The sequence below is a fragment of the Nycticebus coucang genome, chromosome 22 (assembly GCF_027406575.1).
Source record: "Nycticebus coucang isolate mNycCou1 chromosome 22, mNycCou1.pri, whole genome shotgun sequence".
Classification (NCBI taxonomy): Eukaryota; Metazoa; Chordata; class Mammalia; order Primates; family Lorisidae; genus Nycticebus; species Nycticebus coucang.
In genome coordinates, this window is record NC_069801.1 from 41,568,275 (window position 1) to 41,588,354 (window position 20,080).

Genomic DNA, 20,080 nt, shown 5'->3' on the forward strand with positions numbered 1-20,080 from the left:
GGGGGCTGGGGCCTCCGCTTGTTCTCCCATCTTCTGGGGCTGCTGCTATGGTCTGAATTCATATGTAGATACCTAACCCCCAATGTGATGGTATTAGCAGGTGGGGGCACTGGGAGGTGATTAGGTCATTGGCGGTAAGCTCTCCTGAATGGGATCAGTGACCTTATCAGAGGGACCAGAGGGAATTTTTTCCCTTCTGCCTCATGAGGACACATAGCAGATGCCATCTATGACGAACAGGCACTCACCAGACACCAAATCTGCTGGAGCCTTCATTTTGGTCTTCCAGCCTCCAGAACTTTGAGCAATAACTTCCTGTTGATCAAATTCATCCATTCTAAAGTATCTTGTTATAGAAGCCCAAATGGACTAAGATAGTTGCCATCTTTGGGCCCTGAAGTCACTCAAGAATGGCAAGAAACCCAGAAGATTCAGCCTGGTTGTCAGCCAAGGACATCCTTCTTCATTCCAGAAGCCTGGGGCCCCTGGATGACCATAGTGGCTGTTCAGAGACTAGAATGCTAGCTACTGGATTCCTCAGCCTCCCTCACAGTTAGGTGATCTATGTGACATTCTGGCTGTGAGATGCACACAGACGTCTTCTGGAGTGGCTTTAAGATAAAACTTGTGCTTTCTTAAGCACCAGTGACAGAAGTGTCCTACCCCTTTTGTCCTGGACTACAGAGGTGATGTCATCTTGCCATCCTGAAGTAATAAGCATGGAAGTGGAAGATGTGCTTCTTTAGAAAGAAGAGCCTGAAGCAAAGATTAAAGTACAAATATTTTATTTGGAAAAAGCAGTCAGGGCCACATCTGCTCTGAAAGGGTTTGAAATGATAAATTCAATTTTCTAAGTGTTTTGTTTGAGGTACATGTTGTTACACCTTCAGATAAGCAGGTTTAGCAACTGGATGAGATTCTAAAGCTAGGAGGACAGAGCTAGGAGGAGGGCCACATCTGGTCTGGAAGGGCTGCAGGGAGTAATAAAAACTCAGAGATGAACCCAGGTCTGGGATCACTGAGAGTGTCACACAAGACTTTGGACTTTTGTGGACTCTGGGCATTTACTTTGGCTTTTATGAGCACCCTCCTTTATTAAATAATATTATAAGTATATTTTATATATTACTTTTAAATATATGCCATCATATATTTTGTGACTCCATTGATATAGCAAAGAATATAATCCAGGCTGGATTCACTATTTTATATTCACTTTTATTTTGATTTGAAGATAAACTAAAATTAAAACATTTTTGTGGGTCCTAGGCCCTGCACCTATTATACCTAGTGGATTAGTAGTCCGTGGATGCAGGCTTGGGGCAGAGAGGGTGCATGAGGCAAGGGAAGATGTGCTAGAAAGTGACCATGATGTGCCCCCCTGCGATGTGTCCCATGTGCTGCTTGATGACAAATCAGGGAGTGATGTCGCAAGTTCATCAGCAGGCAACACATGGGAATGCTCTGGAAGGGATGCAGGGAGTAATGAAAACTCAGAGATGAACCCAGGTCACTGAGAATGTCACACAAGACTTTAGACTTCATCTGGGAGGCCACTAGAAAATTTTAGGCAGGGTCGGATGTGTCTTGTAGAAAGAACTCTCTGGCAGCTGTATAGAAGCTGGGAAGGACACCAGTAAACACATTATTTCAACAAGTGAGGGGTTATGGTAGCAAAAAGCAATAAACAGGCAGTAGGGCCAGCAGGAGTGGAGAGGAGGGGAGATCAGAAAAATGTTAAGAGGTGAAACTGGGCGGCGCCTGTGGCTCAGTCGGTAAGGTGCCGGCCCCATATACCGAGGGTGGCGGGTTCAAACCCGGCCCCGGCTGAACTGCAACCAAAAAATAGCTGGGTGTTGTGGCGGGCGCCTGTAGTCCCAGCTACTCGGGAGGCTGAGGCAAGAGAATCGCCTAAGCCCAGCAGTTGGAGGTTGCTGTGAGCTGTGTGAGGCCACGGCACTCTACCGAGGGTCATAAAGTGAGACTCTGTCTCCACAAAAAAAGAAAAAAAAAGAGGTGAAACCAGTAAGACAATGTGACTGCCTGACTGAGGGGGTGAGAGAGAGAAGTAGTGAATGACATTTAGGATTTTGGTTTAGGTGACGGTAAGCAGTGGGCCACCTGTGATGGACCACAAGGCTGAGGAAGTTACTGCTGATGAAGAGTAGTATATCCATTGTCTTGTGCCTAAATTAGCCCATCTAAACACTAATTATTCAAGCTTATTTGCTTCTAGTTTTTTATGCTTTGAAATTTTACACTTATGTTTTTAATCCATCTTGGGTACATGATGGTAAAAGATATGAAGCAAGGATCTAAATCACCGTTTTCCAAATACCTAACTAGTTCTCACAAGTAATCACTAATGCCATCTGTATGATACATCCAAGTTATATATTGACGTAGATATAATTGGGTTTCTGGGATATTTCCATAGGGCCACATTGCTTTTGTAATCATATCTTTATTATGTGTTTGAATGTTTGGCAAGGTAGAGTCTTAAGGAAATAGAGGAGAAAATTAAGGAAATGATAAATTCAATTTTCTATGTGTTGTGTGTGAGATAAACATTGTAGCACCTTCAGATAAGAAGGTCTAGCAGCTGGATGTGATTCTAAAGCTAGGAGGAGAGGCTAGGACTGAAAATACATATTTGAGGTAAAAGGCATAATGAGAGTTAAAACTGTGTGCATGAGGCCAAGGCAATTGTTCACATCTGTCATCCTAGCACTCTCAGAGGCCAAGGTGGGAGGATCGTTCAGCTCAGGAGTTCTAGTCTGGCCTAAGCAAGAGCAAGACTGTGTCTCCATTAAAAATAGAAAAATTATCTGGGCACTGTGGCAGACACCCGTAATCACAGATACATAGTGAGCTGAGGCAGAAGGATCACTTGAACACAGGAATTTGAGGTTTCTGGGAGCTAGGCTGCACCACAGCACTCTAGCCTGGGCAACAGAGACTCTCACTCAAAAACAAACAAACAAGCAAGCCAGAAACCCACCTGTATGCAGGACATTGCCCAGAGGAGGCAAAGGAACACTGCTCACTCCCTCTTTTGGGGCTTTCCTGCCAGGCTCCTACAGGCACACAGCATGTGTCCTGCTCCCTTACCTAGTCCTGCTCCTTTGAATACACTCCTGCCTCTATCACTGCACTGAAAGCTCCTGAGGGGAGGGGCCATGGCTTTCTTGCTCATTCATTCATCCATCCATCATCCATTCAATCACCAGTGCCTGGTACCTAGTAGGTACATATTTGTTGACGGATTTTTGAGTGTGTAAAATGCTTTTGCATTGCTTTAATCCAGTTGATGACTCCTCTCCTCCTTGAAATACTTTACCTTTCACATGGATTTCTTCTGATCTTTTAGACCACTCCTGCAAAGTCTCTTTTATTGGTTCTTCCTCTCATCCCCAGCACTAAATGCAGGAGTGCCCCAAAGCCTGCTCTTTGGGCTGCTTCTCTCTTTTTTTTTTTTTTTTTTTTATGGTAGAGATGTTCAATTAAAAGAAACCAAACCTAATTTCATGCTGTGTTCACTTTGTTGCATTTTGGTGGGTTTCTTCTCTTTTATATGGACATTATTCCCTATGGGACTCTCACCCATACTATGGGCTTTAAATTTTACCTCTATGCTGATGACACTCAAATTCCTCTCACCAGTCTGGATGGACCTCTCTTCCTTAAATCCAGGCCTGAAATCAAACTTCTTACTTAGCATCTCCATTTGGCTATCTAGCAGGCACCTCAGCCTTAACATGTCCAAAATTAATTCCATCTTCAGCCTTTTCCATCTCTATCAACAGCAACTCCATCTCTCTCGTTCTCAGGTCAAAACTCTTGCTGCTTCTTTTTTTCTTCTGCCCCACATCAGGCCTGTGAGGAAATCTACCTTCAAAATATCTAGGATTTTCTCTCTCCACTCTGCTCTCAGCACTGTTTTCTCTCACCTAGATTACAGCACTCATCCTTCAACTGGTCTCCCTTTTCCTCCTACCTCCCAGAACTTCCACTGTATTTTTTTAAGAGACAGGGTCTCACTATGTCACCCCGGCTGAACTGCAATAGTGTCCTCAGAGCTTACTGCAGTCTTAAACTCCTGGGCTCAAGCAATCCTGCCACCTCAGCCTCCTGAGTATCTGGGACTACAGGTGTATATTATCTCACCTGGCCAATTTTTCCATTTTTTTAGAGATAGGGTCTCACTGTGTTATCTAGGCTTAAACTCCTGGCCTCAAGAGATCCTCCTGCCTCTGTCTCCCAAAGTGCTGAGATTATAGGTCTGAACCATAATACCTGGCCTCTGGCCCCTCCTCAGACGTATTCTCTGCATAGTAGCCAGAATGAACCTGTGGAAATGCAAGTGGGATAAGGCTACCACTCACAGCCCACCTATATTCCTTGTCATCTCACTCAGAGTAAGAGCCTAAGACCCACAAGGCCTATGTTTGTTGCTCCCCATCATTCCTTCACCTCTCCTCTTGCTCCCCACTCCATTCTCTCCACTCCAGCCACACTGGCCTCCTTGCTATTCCCGAACACACTAAGCAGCCTACTAACTCAGAATTTTCAGTACTCTCTCCCCTATGGCCCTGCCTCTCCCACATCATCAAGGCCAGCTCCTCTGCTTTCTTCTGTCTACACTCAAAGATCAGGCCTCAGTGAGCCCTCCCAAACCCCTCATCTGCAACTCCACACTCTCCCAACAGTTTCAGCTTCCATGCTTCATTTTTTTCTCATTAGCATCTATCACTGCTATGTCTACTACTTTTTTGGTTCATTGTCATTCTCCCTTACTAGAATGAAAAACCACAAGGACAAGGTTTTGTATGAGTGAGTTTGTGTGTGTCTGTTTTATGCCTGACACACAGGAAGTACTTGATACATTTTGGTGAAATGAACAAATTAATACATCCAAGCTTCATCTGAGCTGAGCAAGCTGACTGAGCATTATCTCTATTTATAGATGAGTAGACTGAAGTTCCAAGAACTTATAAAATGGGGAGCTAGACCAAATCCAGATCTCCCAATTTCATTACCTTCATATAACCAAAAATAAATCAAAAATAAATAAAACTGATAGCAAAGCAATTATTCAGAATATAAATGAAACAAAAAGGTTGGTTCTTCAAAAAGATAAATAAAATTGATAAACCTCTGGCCAGATTAAGTAGAAACACAAAAGTTTAATCTCTGATAACCTCAATTAGAAACAAAAGCAGAAATAACTACAGATACCACAAAGATACAAGCGATTATCTCTGACTACTGCTACAGGAAACTATACACCCAGAAATTTGCCAATGTGGAGAAAATGGACCAATACCTAGAATCACACCATCTCCCTAGACTTAATGAGAAAGAAACAGATCTCTTGAACAGACCAATATCAAGCACCAGAGATAAAAGAAACATTAAAAAAATCTTTCAACAAGAAAAGAGCTCTGGACCTTCACTCCAGAACTCTATTAACCCTTCAAAGATGAGCTTGTACCTATACTGTAGAATCTATTTCAAAACATTGAGAAGGGGGGACCTTCCCCCAACCTATTCTCTAAAGTAAACATCACCCTGATCCCCAAACCAGGTAAGATCCAACTAAAAAAGGACAACTACAGACCAATTTCACTAATGAATATTGATGCAAAAATACTCAATCTTAGCCAATAGATTACAGCTACACATCAAAAAACTGTACGACACAATCAAGTAGGCTTCATCCCAGGGATATAAGCCTGCTTTAATATATGCAAATCCATAAATGTAATTCACCATATCAATAGAAGCAAAAACAAAGACCATGATCCTCTCAGTAGATGCAGAAAAAGCATTTGATAAAATTCAGCATCTGTTTCTAACAAGAAAACTTAAGAACATAGGCATAGGTGGCACATTTTTTAACTGATTAAAGCCATCTATGACAAATCCACAGCTAATATTATACCGAATGGAGTAAAATTGAAAGCTTTTCCATTTAAAACTGGAACCAGGCTTGGTGCCTGTGGCTCAAACAGCTAAGGTGCCAGTCACATACACCTGAGCTGGCGGGTTCAAATCCAGCCCAGGCCCGCCAAACAACGACGGCTGCAACCAAAAAAATAGCCGGGCGTTGTGGCGGGCGCCTGTAATCCCAGCTACTTGGGAGGTGGAGGCAGGAGAATAGCTTGAGCCCAGGAGTTGGAGGTTCTGTGAGCTGTGATGCCACAGCACTCTACCCAGGGTGACAGCTTGAGGCTCTGTCTCAAAAAAATAAAACTGGAACCAGACAAGGATGTCCTCTATAATCACTACTCTTGAAAAGAGTTCTAGAAGTTCTAGCCAATGCAATCAGGCAAGAGAAGGATATAAAAGGCATCCAAAGGGGGGCAGAGGAGGTTAAACTCTCACTCTTTGCCAATGATATGATCTTATACTTAGAGAACCCCAAAGACCTCAACTATAAGACTCCTTGAAGTGTTCAAGAAATACAGTAATGTCTCAGGGTGTAAAATCAATGTCCACTAATCAGTAGCCTTTGTATATGCCAATACCAGCCAAGCTGAGCCGCAAATCAAGGACACAATTCCCTTCTCTTTAACTTCAAAGAAAATGAAATTCCTATGAATATACCTAAGAAAAGAGGTAAAGGACCTCTACAAAGGGAATTAGGAAACCTTAAGAAGAAATAGCAGAAGACATTAACAAATGGAAGAACATATGACATCCTTGGCAGAGAAGAATCAACATTATTAAAATGTCTATACTTCCCAAAGCAATCTGCAGATTGGATGCAATCCCCATGAAAATACTAACACCATACTTTAAAAATATATATATATTTCTTTGTTTTGTATGGAACCAGAAAGAACCCCATATAGCCAAGGCAATTTTTAGTAATAAAAACAAAGCCACAGTCATCACTCTATCAGACTTTAGGTTATATTACGAGTCCATAGTAATCAAAAAAAAGCATGGTATTGGCACAAAAATAGAGAGACACTGGGGGAAAGAATCTCTATTCAATAAATGGCACTGTAAGAACTGGATAACCACATGTAGAAGACTGAGATTGGGGCGGCGCCTGTGGCTCAAGGAGTAGGGTGCCAGTCCCATATGCCAGAGGTGGCAGGTTCAAACCCAGCCCCAGCCAAAAATCACAAAAAAAAAAAAAAAAAAGAAGACTGAGATTGGACCTGCACCTTTCACCACTTATAAAAATTGACTCAAGATGGATAAAAATTTAAATATAATGCATGAAATGATAAAAATATTAAGAGAAAGTATAGGAAAATCTCTTGAGGATGTCAGCAGGGTGAAAGACTTCATGAAGAAGACTTCCATGGCAATTGCAACAACAACAAAAAATAAACAAATGGGACTTAATTAAACTGAAAAGCCTCTGCACAGCTAAGGAGACAACAACAAAAGCAAATAGACAACCCAGAATGGGAAAAGATTTTTGCATGTTACAAATGTGACAAAGGCTTGACAACTAGGATCTATAGAGAACTCAAATTAATCAATGAAGCAAACAATGCCATCTATCTCTGGGCAACAGACCCTTCTCTGAAGAAGACAGACAAATGGCTAACAAACATATGAAAAACTGCTCATTGTTGGTAATCATTAGAGAAATGCAAATCAAAACCACCCTGAGATATCACCTAACCCCAGTGAGAATAGCCCACACCACAACGTCCCAAAGTTGCAGATGTTGGTGGGTATGTAGAGAGAGGAGAACACTTTTACACTGTTGGTGGGACTGAAAACTACTATTGCCTCTTTGACAAGAACTATGGAAACTCCTGAAAGAACTCAAATTATACCTCCCATTTGACCCTGCAATCCTACTACTAGGCATCTACTCAGAAGAAAAAAAATCATTTTATCATAAAGACATTTTCACTAGATTGTTTATCACAGCTAAATTTACAATCACCAAGATGTGGAAACAATGTAAATGCCCATCAACCTCGGAATAGATCAACCCAGGATGGTATATGTATACCATAGAATATTATTCAGCCATTAAATAGATGGAGACTTTACATCTTTTATATTACCCTGGATGGAGTTGAAACACATTTTCTTTAGTAAAGTAATAAAGAATGGAGAAGCAAATATCCAATGTACTCAATACTAATTAATATGAACCTTATAGATGATCTAATACACAGTCTCATAAGAGAAAAACACAATTCAATTCAAGCTGGGGAAAGGAGGAATGAGGGAGGTAGGCAGGGGGTTGGTGTGCTCCCACTTAATGGGCACAGTGTAAGGGTATTTGGCACACTTGTGTTGAACACAAGTACAAGATGGATTCTACCTAAGAAATGCAAATATTATAACCTAGTTATTTATACCCTCTCAATAGCCTGAAATTAAAAAAAAAAATTTTTAGGTAGAGAGCAAGATGGCGGCCGAGTAACAGCTTCCTTGCATCTGGGCACCGTGAGTCTGGGGAGATAGGACTCCAGGCATCTCTGGCTGGTGGGATCTGCCTATCATCACCCCTGTGAGGATACAGGGAGTCAGCGAGAGACTTCTGGACCCCAAGAGAAGGACTAAAACAGTGGAAAACCGGCAAGTGGTCACGTGTATTCAATCGGTCTAAACCCACCCGCAACCGTAAGTTCGGTAGCAGCGAGACTGCAAACCGGAAAGGCCTTACCTATGAACTGTTTTGGAGTCTTTGGACTTGGCACTCAGTTGAACTGCCTTGGGGAGAGCCTGAGCGGGAGTGCAGAGAACTTTGGCCGTTGTCTAAGGGCCCAGTCTGAGCCGCTGAGCCAGCCGGAGCTAATAATGTTTGGCTGGGCCACAGGGAGCCATTGTGAGTGATCTGCCCCGGCAAGCTCCGCCTTCAGAGTCGCAGAGCTAGAATCGGGTGGGAGCTGGTAACCTAGCGACTGAGTAGCCTAAGGGTGGGATATGAGCCGCCTTGCAGCCCTAACCCTCAGGGGCAGAGTGAGACCAGTTTTGACACACTGGGTAAGTGGATAGCCACTTCAGCAGTGATTCCAGGGACAAGCACTTTCCTGGGAAAGCTTCTGCTCAGCAAGTTTACAAGTTTGGAGTGCCTTTTAAGTGGGTTGAAGAGAGATTTAGGGTGTCTACCTGCTGAGGTTTGAGAAATCAGCAGCCTCAAGTCATATCAGAACTGTGGTTAACATCTCATACCCCAGAAGACCACGTGTTCCCAGACAATATTCAACAACATATACATACTGCTTTGTTTTGGGTTGTGTGTGTGTGTGTTTTTTTTGTTGTTTTTTTTTTTGTTTGGTTGTTTTTTTTGTTTATTTTCATGTTATTGATGTTGTTTTGCTTTTTAATTTCAACGTTTTCCATACAGATCTTTTTTCTTTCTCAATTTTTCTAGTTTAATTATAATTTCCCATTGTTGCCTTTTTCAATAACTACAACTCCATTTTTGCTAGTGTTTCTACTACTATTATTTGGTTTTTCACCCAATTTTATCCCGTAAAGTTTTCTGTTTGCTTGTTTTGGTTTGATTTATAGCATTTTTGTCTTTCCTCTCTACTTGGTGGAGGTGGGGTACTGTGTCTGATCAGGTTATCAAAGAGCTGCTGACCTCAAGGGAACCACCCAACTGGGCACCCCAAGAAGGTGGGTTTTTATTAAGGTTGTGTCAAAGTACCCTTCTGTACACCTATATTGCTCTGTCTCCCTCTCTCTGTGCCTCTCTTCTTTTTGTCAATATTCCATTTACCCACCCCCTCTCCTTTCTCTATTTTTTTTTTCTTTTCACTCAGTCCTCCTTTCTTTCATCCCTTTCTTGCTCTTCAACCTTCTCACCCTTCTGGTCCTGTACCAACAGGACTCATCGAACCCTTAGTCCACAGGCACGAGAACTTAAAGAGCAAGAGGAAGTGAAAGGAAAATTAGGGCAAGAAAACAGATAAAAGAAATCACTCATGAGGAAGAATCAGCAGAAAACTCCAGGCAACATGAAGAACCAGTCCAGAACAACCCCACCAAGGGACCATGAGGTAGCTACTGCAGAGGATTCCACCTATAAAGAAATGCTAGGAATGACAGAAAGGGAATTTAGAATACACATGATGAAAACAATGAAGGAAATGATGGAAACAATGAAGAAAACTGCTAATAAAGTGGAAAATAACCAAAAGGAAATCCAAAAACAGAATCACATAAGAGATGAACGATATGAAGAATATAGAAAGGATATAGCAGAGCTGAAGGAACTGAAGCAGTCAATTAGGGAACTTAAAGATGCAATGGAAAGTATCAGCAACAGGTTAGACGATGCAGAAGAAAGAATTTCAGAGGTAGAAGACAAAGTTTTTGAGATAACTCAGATAGTAAAAGAGGTAGAAAAGAAGAGAGAGAAAGCAGAACATTTACTGTCAGAATTATGGGACCTTATGAAGCATTCCAACATACGAGTTATAGGAATCCCAGAAGGGGAAGAAGAATGCCCCAGAGGAATGGAAGCCATACTAGAGAATATTATAAAAGAAAATTTCCCAAATATCACCAAAGATTCTGACACGCTGCTTTCAGAGGGATATCGGACCCCAGGTCACCTCAACTCTAACCAAGCTTCTCCAAGACACATTGTGATGAACCTGTCCAAAGTCAAGACAAAAGAAAAGATTCTGCAAGCTGCCAGGAGTAAGCACCAGTTGACCTACAGGGGCAAATCCATCAGAGTGACCGCAGACTTCTCTAATGAAACTTTCCAAGCAAGAAGACAATGGTCATCTACATTTAATCTACTGAAACAGAACAATTTCCAGCCCAGAATTCTGTACCCTGCTAAGCTAAGCTTCAAAATTGATGGAGAAATCAAATCATTTACGGATATACAAACATTGAGGAAATTCACCACAAAAAGACCAGTTCTACAGGAAATACTTCAACCTGTTCTGCACACTGACCACCACAATGGATCAGCAGCAAAGTAAGAACTCAGAAATCAAAGGACAGAACCTGACCTCCACACTGATGCAAAAGATAAAACTAAGCAATGGACTCTCACCAAATAAGACGAATAGAATACTACCACACTTATCAATTATCTCAATAAATGTTAATGGCTTAAATTCCCCACTGAAGAGACATAGATTGGCTGACTGGATTAAAAAACACAAGCCATCTATTTGCTGTCTACAAGAAACACACCTGGCTTCAAAAGACAAATTAAAGCTCCGAGTCAAGGGTTGGAAGACAATTTTTAGGGCAAATGGAATTCAGAAGAAAAGAGGAGTTGCAATCTTATTTTCAGATACGTGTGGATTTAAAGCAATTAAAGTCAAAAAAGACAAAGATGGTCACTTTATATTGGTCAAGGGAAAAATACAACAAGAAGATGTTTCAATTCTAAATATTTATGCGCCCAATTTAAATGCTCCCAGATTCTTGAAACAGACCTTACTCACTCTGAGCAATATGATATGATATAATAATAACAGGGGACATTAACACTCCTCTTACAGAGCTGGACAGATCCTCTATACAGAAATTAAACAAAGATATAAGAGATTTAAATGAGACCCTAGAACAACTGTGCTTGATAGACGCATATAGAACACTCCATCCCAAGCATAAAGAATATACATTCTTCTCATCACCCCATGGAACATTCTCCAAAATTGATCATATCCTGGGACACAAAACAAGTATCAACAGAATCAAAACAATTGAAATTTTACCTTGTATCTTCTCAGACCATAAGGCACTAAAGGTGGAACTCAACTCTAACAAAAACGCTCGACCCCACACAAAGACATGGAAATTAAACAATCTTCTGTTGAATAACAGATGGGTGCAGGAAGAAATAAAACAGGAAATCATTAACTTCCTTGAGCATAACAATGAAGACACAAGCTACCAAAACCTGTGGGATACTGCAAAAGCAGTTTTGAGAGGAAAATTTATCGCTTTAGATGCCTACATTCGAAAAACAGAAAGAGAGCGCATCAACAATCTCACAAGCCATCCTATGGAATTGGAAAAAGAAGAACAATCTAAGCCTAATGTCAGTAGAAGAAAAGAAATATCCAAAATCAAATCAGAGATCAATGAAATTGAAAACAAAAGAATCATTCAGAAAATTAATGAAACAAGGAGTTGGTTTTTTGAAAAAATAAATAAAATAGATAAACCATTGGCCAGACTAACAAGAAATAGAAAAGTAAAATCTCTAGTAACATCAATCAGAAATGATAAAGGGGAAATAACAACTGATCTCACAGAGATACAAGAGATCATCTCTGAATACTACCAGAAACTCTATGACCAGAAATTTGACAGTGTGAAAGAAATGGATCAATATTTGGAATCACACCCTCTCCCTAGACTCAGCCAGGAAGAAATAGAGCTCCTGAACAGACCAATTTCAAGCACTGAGATCAAAGAAACAATAAAAAATCTTCCAACCAAAAAATGCCCTGGTCCAGATGGCTTCACTCCAGAATTCTATCAAACCTTCAAGGAAGAGCTTATTCCTGTACTGCAGAAATTATTCCAAAAAATTGAGGAAGAAAGAATCTTCCCCAACACATTCTATGAAGCAAACATCACCCTGATACCAAAACCAGGAAAAGACCCAATGAAAAAGGAGAATTTCAGACCAATCTCACTCATGAATATAGATGCAAAAATTCTCAACAAAATCCTAGCCAATAGATTACAGCTTATCATCAAAAAGTCATTCATCATGATCAAGTAGGTTTCATCCCAGGGAAGCAAGACTGGTTTAACATACGCAAGTCCATAAACGTTATCCACCATATTAACAGAGGCAAATATAAAGATCATATGATCCTCTCAATAGATGCAGAAAAAGCATTTGACAAAATCCAGCATCCTTTTCTAATTAGAACACTGAAGAGTATAGGCATAGGTGGCACATTTCTAAAACTGATTGAAGCTATCTATGACAAACCAACAGCTAATATTTTACTGAATGGAATAAAACTGAAAGCTTTTCCTCTTAGAACTGGAACCAGACGAGGTTGTCCTCTATCACCTTTACTATTCAACGTAGTGCTGGAAGTTCTAGCCAATACAATTAGGCAAGACTAGGAAATAAAGGGAATCCAAATGGGAGCAGAGGAGGTCAAACTCTCCCTCTTTGCTGACAATATGATCTTATACTTAGAGAACCCCAAAGACTCAACCACAAGACTCCTAGAAGTCATCAAAAAATACAGTAATGTTTCAGGATATAAAATCAATGTCCACAAGTCAGTAGCCTTTTTATACACCAATAACAGTCAAGATGAGAAGCCAATTAAGGACACAACTCCCTTCACCATAGTTTCAAAGAAAATGAAATACCTAGGAATATAGCTAATGAAGGAGGTGAAGGACCTCTATAAAGAAAATTATGAAATCCTCAGAAAGGAAATAGCAGACGATATTAACAAATGGAAGAACATATCATGCTCATGGATGGGAAGAATCAACATTGTTAAAATGTCTATACTTCCCAAAGCAATTTACCTATTCAATGCCATTCCTATCAAAATACCAACATCGTACTTTCAAGATTTGGAGAAAATGATTCTGCATTTTGTATGGAACCAGAAAAACAACCACAGAGCTAAGGCAGTTCTTAGTAATAAAAATAAAGCTGGGGGCATCAGCATACCAGATTTTAGGCTGTACTACAAAGCCATAGTGCTCAAGACAGCATGGTACTGGCACAAAAACAGAGACATAGACACTTGGAATTGAATTGAAAACCAGGAAATGAAACTAACATCTTACAAACACCTAATCTTCGATAAACCAAACAAGAACATACCTTGGGGGAAAGACTCCCTATTCAATAAGTGGTGTTGGGAGAACTGAATGTCTACATGTAAAAGACTGAAACTGGACCCACACCTTTCCCCACTCACAAAAATTGATTCGAGATGGATAAAGGACTTAAATTTAAGGCATGAAACAATAAAAATCCTCCAAGAAAGCATAGGAAAAACACTGGAAGATATTGGCCTGGGGAAAGACTTCATGAAGAAGACTGCCATGGCAATTGCAATAACAACAAAAATAAACGAATGGGACTTCATTAAACTGAAAATCTTCTGTACAGCTAAGGAGACAATAACCAAAGCAAAGAGACAATCTACACAATGGGAAAGGATATTTGCATATTTTCAATCAGACAAAAGCTTGATAACTAGGATCGTAGAGAACTCAAATTAATCCACATGACAAAAGCCAACAATCCCATATATCAATGGGCAAGAGACATGAATAGAACCTTCTCTAAAGATGACAGATGAATGGCTAACAAACATGAAAAATGTTCATCATCTCTATATATTAGAGAAATGCAAATCAAAACAACCCTGAGATATCATCTAACCCCAGTGAGAATGGCCCACATCACAAAATCTCAAAACTGCAGATGCTGGCGTAGATGTGGAGAGAAGGGAACACTTTTACACTGCTGGTGGGACTGCAAACTAGTACAACCTTTCTGGAAGGAAGTATGGAGAAACCTCAAAGCACTCAAGCTAGACCTCCTGTTTGATCCTGCAATCCCATTACTGGGCATCTACCCAGAAGGAAAAAAATCCTTTTATCATAAGGACACTTGTACTAGACTGTTTATTGCAGCTCAATTTACAATCGCCAAAATGTGGAAACAGCCTAAATGCCCACCAACCCAGGAATGGATTAACAAGCTGTGGTATATGTATACCATGGAATACTATTCAGCTATTAAAAAAAATGGAGACTTTACATCCTTCGTATTAACCTGGATGGAAGTGGAAGACATTATTCTTAGTAAAGCATCACAAGAATGGAGAAGGATGAATCCTATGTACTCAATTTTGATATGAGGACAATTAATGACAATTAAGGTTATGGGGGGTAAAGCAGAAAGAGGGACGGAGGGATGGGGGTGGGGACTTGGTGTGTGTCACACGTTATGGGGGCAAGACATGATTGCAAGAGGGACTTTACCTAACGATTGCAATCAGTGTAACCTGGCTTATTGTACCCTCAATGAATCCCCAACAATAAAAATAAAAAAATAATAAAAATTTTTAAAGGAAGAGAGACCAAAAACAAAGGAAAAAAGAAAAGAAAGAAAGAAAAGAGGGAAGAAATAAAGAAGGAAATCCTACGCATCTATGAAAGGCGACTCACCTTCATTCCCATTAGTAATAGGGAAATGCAACTGTAAATCCTAATAATGTAGCAAGAAAACAAGTCCTGACTGAGAGAAAGAAACACCTGAATATCTTTGTTCAAAAGAGGAAGGGCTTTATTTCAGCTGGCAGAGCCACAGCAGACTAGAGTTCAAAACTGGCTGAGCTTCCTGATCAGCTCTGTCCCTGTCCTTTTATTGGACTCACAAGTAGATAGACAAAAAAATTACTGTATTACCTCTCATACCGTATTGAAGGTATGAAAGCATGTGCAGGGTTTATAGAAGCAGAAGCAAGCAGCAAGCATCAGTTTCAAGGACCCAGGAAGCTAAGTTTTACAAATTCTTAAGGGCTGAGTTACCGTGCAGAGGTGTCCTAGGGCTTCTGTGAGAAGTCTTTGTTCTTTAGACTTTACTTTTCTGGGGAATCCTCCCTCAATATGATACATTTTCTGAACCATGAGATATGTAAAACATTAGGAAGTTGGACAATACCAAATGTTGGCAAGTTTGCAGAGGAATGAGGTCTCTTAAGCTCTTCTGGTGGGAGCATAAATTGCTACTATCACATTACTCAGTAATAGTCCTGGCTGTATATCTTGGGGACTTTTTGTACATTCTTCGTATGCATACAAGAATGTTTACAGAAGTATGGTTTGTAATAGCAAATAACTGTTATTTCCAAAATGGCCCTCAACTCTAGGATGGATAAATATATTTATACAATGGAACTCAGTCATATGTATCAAGAGTGAGTATACATGAGTCTTGAAACATGATGCTAAACAAAAGCAGCAAGTCACAGGACACATATGCTAAGATTCCACTTATCTAAAATTGGAAAACAGCAAAAACGAAAGTATATCTTGTACAAAGTTAACCACATTTGTGGTGAAACTATATGAAAAAGTCAAGGAATAATTTTTTAAAAATCCAAGATGGGGTGTGTGTGAGGAGGGGAAGGAATGCAATTAGAGAGACCATTGGAACTGACCATGTTCTATTTCCTGTATTGGGTGGTAGGGTTCACAGATCTCCATTTTATTGTAGTTTTAAAACTATTACATATATGTAGTATATATTGTTTTGTATGTACATGTTATAAAAGAAAGTGTTCGATGTAAGAAAGGGTGGTAAAAAATGGGTGGGTTAGGTTGTTAAAATCATGAATATCACATCGATGTGAATAAAAGAAATGCTGTCATGTTATACAAATGCCTATTTGTGACTTAGGATAAAATTTCCAGTGTCTTTATCATATAGATTTAGAAGGTGATGCTATGAAAGTGGTGTGGTACACTGTGTTAGAAAACCCAAAAAGTGGCTCTAGTGGTGACAACGGCAATGACGCTAGAGATGCATAAAAAGAGATTCTTCAGAAAGTGAAAAAAGTACTTTTAAAGTTAACATTTTACATGTGATTTTTCACTATGTATTTGTGATCAGTTAATCTACAGTTACATAATGCAAATCGACATTTACTAGTTGATCAAAAATCCTTTCTTTTCAATCATCATGTTAGGATTATGGGTTTATTATGTGGCACTTACTGCTAATGTACCTGTATGTGTCAGGATGGAAGGGGTTTTACCTGGAATGAATTTTTGCCATTTCTGATCCACATTATAATTCACACAGTGATTTCCTGAAGGAAATATAATGATCTGTTTATCATAGAAGATATTGTTGGCTATATGGGATAGAAGACCAAAACCATGCAGTGACTGAGCTACCCTGGCTGACTTGGTCCCTGCCAAAAAGCAGTTCCTGAGGGTGGAGAAGTGCATCCCCCGGCCCCTCTCTGCCCCACCGCCACACATGGCTCCTTCTTCTCCCCTTTCCTTTGCTCCCTCCTGACTTCTAACTTCTCCAAAAGACCCCAGGAACCTCCTCCTTTCGCTGCTTCTATCTGGGTTACCAAAGCACGCACATATCCGGAGGCACTACCTCTATGTCCGGACACTTTGAAACTCCAGGTGGTTCCTATAGCAACGATGAAGTATGAGTCGGCAGCTAGAGCAAAAGTCTGGATGAAAAAGTTGAGCAGTAGCCCTCTGTAGTTGGCGCTGGTGAGGGTGGCGTCCACGTGGAGGGGTAGTGAGTGTTGTTGAGGGCCTCCAAGGCCGGGCAGCTGAGTTGAAGACCCCCCGGGGTATTCTGTCGTTTACCCGAGGTGTTGGATGTGCGTGCTGCCAGACGGACACTCCACCGCTCTCGGGTTTGGACTCACATTCCGATGATTCTCTAGTCACTGCCAGAGAGGTAGGTTTCAGCCGAGCTCGCGGGGCTGGGCGCCGACGGGGGAGGCTTACTCCTCTGGTTCTGATTGCAGCTGTGTCCTGCGCTTGCAGGATGTGTTTTCCCGATAGACTTCGCCCACGTGTGGGTCCGGGGCGGGGCGGGACCATGGGCTTCTCCGCTTTCTGGGCTTCTGAAACCAGCTCTCAATGTCGTCCTAGAGGGGCCGAAGAAAGCGGTGAACGACATGGTGAGCTGGGGCGCTGGGTCAAGGGGAACACAGACAAGATGCTCACAGGGCACTGTTGTGCTTGGGAGAATGATTCTCCTCCCAGGAAAGACACAACCTGTTGTATTACTAACAGGGTCAATTGCCTGTCTGGATATTGGAGATCAGTGCTTTGTCCGTAGTCCTAGCACCCTGGGCTTGATTGACAAACTCAGAGTTCCCTTCTTATGAGTTCACTGTCTTGGGCTGAAAGGCTGGATGTGACCCTGAGTCTTGTGCCAGGGATCAGTGGATGTGGGGTGCCGACACCTCAGAACAAGGACCAGAGAACTGTTAATACAGAAGATGACTTCCAGTGGGAGATGAGTTTATATGTTTGTTTTCAAATGCTGCAGAATATGAGGGTCCTTGTGCTAGAGAGTGGGGTTGAGAGGAGAGGAGTGAGCCTGCACTCCTCAGGACCAGGGAGTTGTATGTGGGGAGGACTGTGCCTTTTGACTAAGGAGAGCTAAGAGATTCTCCCTGGTTGACAGGAGAGCTCCTTGGAGCAAATTTGCCCCACCCCCAGCCCACTGACCATTGTCACTTTGTGGAAACACTTTTGGGTCTATCATCATGCCAGGAGGGAGCTATAGGCATCTGGAAGATCTCTACCTAGACAAGGACATTGCTAAACATCCTGCAGTGTGGGTCAGCACCCCCAACAAAGAATTATTTTGTCCATGTCAGCCATGTCCTGGTTGAGAAACTCTGTGTTAGAGATTTATGTGTCTCCTTTTGTTCTTAATCCTTTCTTCTTATCTGTTTCATGGACAGATTTTTTTCCTCTTCTCTTTTGGTATCTTCATGCCTAGTAACAGTGGATTAGAGCTATAATTTGCCCAAATACAATTAATGAGGAAAATTGCATGTAGACCTGACCATGATTTCCTAGAGTGTTACTGGCAAGATTGAACAAAAGGGTAACAGTGCAGGCTTTGGGGTCAGGCTACCTGGATGTGAACCTCAGCTCCTCACTTTCTTGCTTTATGACTTAGATGAGTTAGCTTACCTCTCTGTGGTTCAGGTTAGGGGATAAGAACTTAAACTTCACTGAACTGTTATAAAGATAAACAAAACACATGCTTAGACCCTATAATATTGTTTTTGGCTTTTAATAAATGTTAAATGGTGGTGGTGTTAATCACAGAGTTGTTACTGAGGGAATGTAGACACTTTCAGTCCTGGTTTGACATGGGAGTAACTGTCCTTGTGTCCATATCATAGGTACAAACAGAGGTTCTTCAGAAGAGGCAGCAGGAGAAAGCACATATGATGAATGCCATTAAGAAGTATCAGAAAGGTCAGTATTTCTCTCTGCTAAGGATGTAGGGCAAGAAATGTACCAGCTACCTTAGAGTTAATTTGAGCACATAGTGCTTTGGAGAACTCTTGCTTGATGTGAGACTACTAAAGCTAAGTTCTGGGAGTGAGAGGGGAGCAGGACGTGTCTTTTAAAATCAATTTAGTAAATAACAGACCCATTTTGAGGTTTCAACTTTCTTAAAATATTCTGGTGCTCATCATAATACTTCTTCATGCACATTCTTCTCTGATAAACTGGATTTCCTTAAGGGAAATCAGAAACCCATTTCGTGGGACAAGAAGGCAGGAGCTAAGGGCCAGCAGGTGAAGAAGGGGTAAGACCGTTCTGCTTGGTTGGTTTGGTTTGTGATGTGTGAAAGGCCAACAGCCCTTGAGTCACACCTGCTGCCTGTGGCTGTGACTTCAATGCTATAGTATGGTCTTTTAGCCATGGCAGCCCTTGGAGGTTGTGACTATGGAATAAATGTTGATTCTCCATCAAACAGTGTGATAGTTAACAGATTTAGGACTAGGTCCTGACTCTGCTACTCAGTAGGGCGGTAACCTTGAGCAAGTCCCTGTCTAAGTGTTAATTGCTGCAATTTCTAAAATGAGAAAATAGTACAAACCTCATAGTACCATACAGATGAAAGGGATAATGTTGGCTGCTATCATCTTTCCAGTCCACCTTTCTGCATACATGGCCACCAGGGCTAGGGGATGTGATTATTTGCATCTAACAGAGTAACTGCAGTTACTATAGTTACTATACGTTATAGGCACACTTAGAGAGCAGTATGGAAGCACATTTTAGAAACAGCTGACACAGTCAGGGATGGCTTCCTGGAGGAGGGTCCCCCTGAGCTAAGTCTGAAGGATGATTAAGAACTGATCAGCAGAGTATGAACAAGGCCAATTTCAGCAAGAAGGAAGCAGTTGAATGAGCAGAGGTGTGGAGATGTGAAGAACAAGTTTGTGTGTGAGGAGCAGTGGGCGTTGGTGTCACTAAGAGCTCAGTGCTAGGCCAGGAGTGCAGTGATGGGGCTGGGGTCCTGGGCTGTTGGTTTACCTTGTTGAGGAACACGGGCTTTGTCTGTAGGCAGTGGGGAGGCACTAGTGGGTTGTACACACAA

General features: G+C 41.3%; 1 pseudogene; it reads left to right on the top strand.

The window, feature by feature from the left end:
- LOC128574714 (probable rRNA-processing protein EBP2) overlaps window positions 1-19,286 on the top strand; it is a 41,645-nt pseudogene extending 22,359 nt beyond the window's left edge.
- The last annotated feature ends 794 nt before the right edge of the window (window positions 19,287-20,080 follow it).